Here is a 6104-nt window from a genome sequence, read left to right as displayed (position 1 = left end):
AAATCAAGTTTTCCCACATAGGTGCTTAATATCCCCTTGGGATTCAGTGTTTTCTCAGCCCTGGGTTTCTCCATGCCCATGTCTTCAGCTAAAAATTCTTTTTGGCCATTACAAGTCTCTGAGATCTTTGCTCTCATTACCTGCTGTATATTTAAACTGACCTACTTCAAACATCCCTAGAAAGGGAAGAGAGTGTATCATAGTTGGTTTGATGGTTTACCAAAGTAGCAGAGCTGACCTAGGGCCACACTTCCATATAATCTTTTCGGCATACTGGATTTGAACCCTGCACAATGCTTTAGAAGCAGTTCTGGTCAATGCACTCACCCGAACTACTGAATTTAAGATATATTCACATTCTAAAATTATATCGTGCTGATTTTACAAAGAGAATCACCTACGTTTAACTCTAAAAAGTAAATAACTAACCTACACATAAAAAACAATCCCGAATTATTCTGTACTTAATGGAGGGCATCATAGAGGTAAAGTCTCAGCTGATGTTCTTTTTCCAGCTTGTGTTTCTGGGGATTTGTCATTTTTCCTGACTCTTGCAACCTCTTAAATTACTGCCTACTTCATGGCTCCCAGTAGTTTTCTTCTTTGCTCGGAATTACTCTTGAGCTCTAATTTGCAACCACCACGTACAGAACAATTTCCCTGTTAGCACTGGTAGTCAGCATATCCTGCCATTAAAGAGCATGTCCCAAATCACATCCATTTGCCATTAACCTTATTTCTGTTTAACTTCACTGAAAAAATATGTATTTATATTATATTAATATATTTTATGTTATATATTAGTAGGTAATCATTGAATTATTAATTAATAATTAATTAAATTATTGATATGTAATTATGGTAAAATTTTAAATTTATGTAATATGCATAATATATATTATATATATTATATATATTATATATATATTTTTTTACCACCACCAGCCATCACTCTGGCTTATAATATTCTTCCATAGAACGATACCATCCCAAACATGAATCTCACTCCTGTCCCTCAGCACACACAACTTCACTCTGTGGAGGAACCTTCTATTTTCTCTAATATACTTTAAATTTTTGCAATTTACTACCATGTTTATGTTATTTTCCTCTTCTCAAACTGCAGTCCATTTTCTTTATGTATGGAATAGAGTATAGATAATTAAATTCCTGGAAAACAACTTGAAATTATTTTTCCTTCCTGATATTGTTAAAGGATTGTCTATAAGTCAATTACATTAAGATTTATTTGTTTTCTTATTTATTTAATGTACTCTGCCTTGTTCCAAAGAGGATTTAAATTAGTTTTACAGTTGACATAGTTATTTTTTCATCTTGTCTAGAATCCTAGTCTTCGGAGATATTGTTATTTTCCTAAAAAAAAAAAAGTTTAATCTATGTTCCAAAGAATTGACTCAAACCAGGCCTCATGTAATGCAATTTTTTATATGGATTATGGTCATGATTTTACATGTGCTTAGATAGCCACTTCTTATTTCACATACTAATAATATGCCAAACAAAACTCATAGTAAAATGAAAGCAAACCTCTTCAAAATGCACTTTTGTATTTCCCACAGAGGCCAATTAGCAAATACCAATACATTCCCCAAATTTATGTTGAAACATTGAAAGATGAGTTATCACACAGAATTACAATTAATTCCCCCTAGATTTAATTATAGAATATAACAAAATATAAGGCGCTCTGTGTAGAAGACAGGCAAATCTCTTTGGATTTTATTACAAGATAGCCATACAATATTTCTCCTCTTCATATTTTACCTGGAAATCTTCAGTAATTAGGAAGAAAAAACACCGTTTCTTGAGAAAGTGGATTTATGTGGTATCTCACTGACCATCACATTCAATAATCTCATATGATAGAACTTTGCTTGAAAAAAAAAAAAACAGAATTGCTGTGGAACCCCGAACCAATGGTAGATTTTCATACTAAATTAAAGCATATCAGTGAAGAACCGAGGTCATTATGCATAACCCTTTGCATCTGATAGCTATTCTCTTTATCTTCAGGTAAAATCAAGTTTCCTTGAAAGAGCATCTGATGAATAACCCTACTTAGATATACTATTTTTTACCTACCAGGTACAGAATAGTCAAGGTGAGCAAACATATATAAAATAAACTGTAACAAGAATGATTTTGTGTTTGAGATCTGAATTCTTTATTTTCTTCTTAGGTTTGTTCTTTCTCTTCCTAGCTCTTAAGAGACAAATTATTTTAAATTGAAAAAAATAACCATTTATGCTCATGATCATGGGTGTGAGAGTTGTTTGCAAATCAGTTGGGTTAGATTAGACTCAAAGCTCAGATTCAGGGTCGAAGCCTCCAGGCTGCAGATAAAGATTCAGGTTAGGTCCATATTTATCTTATTTTCCTGGAACTAGCTGCTGCAGGGATTGCAGTCTATTCTGTGGGCCCCATTTCGAGGCCCAGGCTCTCTGGGGCGTATTTCTCTCATGACAGACCATCAAAGCATAAGATCTAAGCAGTCTTTGCTTGTAGTAACATCATTATATTCCATTAGTCACAGAAAGTTACAAAGCCGAGCCCAACATTAATGCAAGAGAGAAATATATTTTATTCACAGTCACAGCGAAAGAATATGGAACAATTTCTGAAAAATAATCCAGATGATCATTTGTGCACTTGTATTTTGTGTTCTTCAGCTTTACCTTTTCCCTTATATTCTAAAATAAGGTTATATTTTAGGACTTTTATTCCATTAGCTTTATTATTCAATCAAATTGATGTTTATTGTATTGTATGATTTTAACAAATTAGCTATTTTCTGATTATAAATAATGTGGTAACTAGTCAATGTCATGAATACAAAATGAACACAATAAGCTTTTTTTTAAAGCTTTCTTGCTCATGTATCTCCTTTCAATCATGGATAAATTTGTTATATTAATTTCAAAAATCACTTTTATACAAAACAATTTATAGTTTCATGAAAGTATGCTTTGAACCAAGACAGCTTTGAAGATTTGTGTCCTCACCAATATTTATTTTAGAACTTTCATACTCAAAAGTAATCTTGGATCATTACTTTGAACATCTATGCTATATAAATGTTTTCCTCTTCTTACACTTTCTGTATTTTTCAAGGAATAATAGCTGAATATGATTTCTAAGGACCCAATCTGATGATATAGTTCATATCTATAAAAGAACAATTATACTATTTTAATCTATACTATTATACTTATTATACTATTTTAATTATACTAATATACTATTAATACTATTATAGTATAATAGTAATTATACTATTTTAATTTTTATTTTTAATCTATTTTTAATATCGAATGATACTCAAAAATGTAAATAAGGAGGGCTTTGCATAAATCCTGTCCAAATCTTCTACCAAAGATGAAACTCCCTGTTAAGTATGAATTTATAGTTCTTTACTTAATAATTATTATTCTGCTTTTGTTTTTGTTTTTTTTAATGAGAGATGATACATTTTAAAGAGGGAGTTTCCAAGTGGCTTTTTGCTCCTGGAAAATTTGATTTATAATTTGTCACTTTTATGGAGAATGTCTAGCTCATTATTTTCTATTTGAAATATTAGAGAAACCATGAATCCTTTGGGTTTTTCTACATACTGTTTCATATTAGTTACAGCATTATAGATGAATTGTACCCTGGGACATGGAAGACTGGGGAAATTGTGTTACACAGCATGCATTCTGAGAGTCTTTAGATAAGATTATACTTTTAAAGCTTCGCCTTTAATTAGAAAAATGTCTAGAAAAATTGTTTCTCTCTTGTGTGGTGCTTAGTCTTAACTGATTCTAAATAGCTATCAAACATATGGATGCCTAATAGAGAAACATATAAAGGTCACTGACAATATTTATTTTAGTCACATTCTTTAGTATAGAGTAAGAAGCAAATAAGGTGTTCAAAGATCTGGTCACTTTGTTATCTTCTAATTAGAGCGGGTGTTTGGCAGGCCTACTGGGAGGAAGATTTTTGCTCTGTCATTTGGGATTTTAGCACTTCCTGATATATGGCTCCTTTATCTTATCTAGGGTCCTAGAATGAGCCTATGGAGAAGAGAAAAGAGATAGCAGATGATTTCTGCTTCCAATGTAGACAAATCTGTATATTAAGATGTAGCCACAAAGCAAGGCATGGCTTCTAGATCTGGGTGAAAGAGATTATATTGATAATTATTAGGAATAGAATAATCTTATGTCCAATGCAAAATGAATTTGTGATAGAATATGTAGGTTATGAAGAATAAAATATTTCATAAGTCCATTTGACCCAGTGTATGTTAAAGGAAATAGATAAAAGAGTCACCCACATGCTGATATTGACATATGCTATTACTATTCTCAGAATTCCTAATTTATGTAAATCTGGGCACTCCCTCTGACCTCTCACAAATCTCTTTAAGAATCTCTACTTGCATGATACTTCCTTGATGATTACAGCTTCCTGAGAGCATTAGTTTAAATTCTGTGTTATAGGGGCTTAGTTGGTTTAGTGACTGACTCTTGATTTTGGCTCAGGTCATGATTTCAGTGTCCTGAGATAGAACCCTACATTGGGTTCTGCACTGTGTGGAGCCTGCTTAGGATTCTTTTACTCCCTCCCCCTCTACCCTTCCCCTGCTCCCACTCACACACTCGTTCTCTAAAAAAAATAAAAAATAAAAATATAAAAATAAATTTGTGTTATTTCTGTGACATATACATACTTTTACTGCTGTGAAGATCACATTGCAATGTATTTAGTTTTGCATGAGTCCAGATCAGTTAACTGTGCCCCCACCCCTAAGACTATGCTAGGTAAATGGTAGTTACTAAATACTTACCTGTTGAATGAAAATGATGTAATACAAGAAACATGATGCTTGAAACATTTTTATATTCAATCCTGGGTTTGCTGATTCTTTTTCATCATACCCCAATTTTTTTCTCCTCTCTACCATAAACAGGAGCCAGTAAGTGTTCAAGTGGAAAGGGAGCAAGAAATGCCATAGTTAAAAAAAAAAATTAGATGTGTGTATATTGACTGCCTATAAAAGGGGTAGGAATTCCTTGTAGTTCATCAGAATTTTAATCATCTGGAGCTTCAGTTAGAGAAATGGACACATGGGCCAGTTTATTGTAGCTGTACTAGAGGAAAAACCAAGCCAAGTGAAGAAAGTGCCCTCGAGTAGCAAACAGGTGAGGAAAACAGTGTGAACAAGGAGGTGAGGAGCATGTTTCCAAGAGGACGAAATTAGAAAATAATGTAGACTTAACCAGTAATGGAAGTTCAGCAATGCAGCACAAAGTAGCTTATTTTCTATGGCACTATTTTCTAAAGGATGTTTTTGAAACACCTGATTTTTTGGAGGGTAGGCAAAAATAGGAATTTTCCTTATGAAAGATAAACCTTCATTTTACCATTTCTGGGTTTTTTTCCTCATGAATACAAACATAATTCCTAGGTTTCAGCATACAAAATCTTAACTAAAGTATATATTCCATACTCAGTTATGTAAAACACACCCAAGTTTTCTTTTTCATATTTTCCCAAATCACAGTATTAATTCTTAATCTGTCCTTCTTATGGCAGTGGTGACTTGAAGGAAAAAACATAATAAAGCTCAGTTGATAATTCTCTCAGGTTAGTGTGAACATATAATTTTGAGTTGTGAGCATTTTTTTTCTTATTTCTAAATAGACTTGTTAAAAATTTTTTCCTTTACTGTTAGATGTGTGAAAAAATACAAAGTTCATGAATAAATTCAAATTTGTTTTGAAGTGCTGATTAATCATGTTCTAACATAACCCAAGATTCCTGACTCTGACCAGCTGCATGTCATTTCCACAGATTCATAAGGGAAAAGATGCAGAAGAGATTCTTCATGTCAAATTACTTACTCTATTACAAGACCTTCCATTCATATCACAGACAAGTCTTCAGAGGTAATAGCAACCACACTTGGACTTCTGCAAAGGCCACCAGAGGCTAAGGTCTCTACCAACAACAAATGGAGAAACTACTTTGGGAGTTTTCCAAAAATACTTTATCACCCTACTAGCATGAAGAAGTGAACCTGTTGTGGGAGGTGAATA

Source organism: Canis lupus, chromosome 36, assembly GCF_011100685.1.
Source record: "Canis lupus familiaris isolate Mischka breed German Shepherd chromosome 36, alternate assembly UU_Cfam_GSD_1.0, whole genome shotgun sequence".
NCBI classification, from domain to species: Eukaryota; Metazoa; Chordata; class Mammalia; order Carnivora; family Canidae; genus Canis; species Canis lupus.
Note: the sequence above shows the minus strand (reverse complement) of the source record.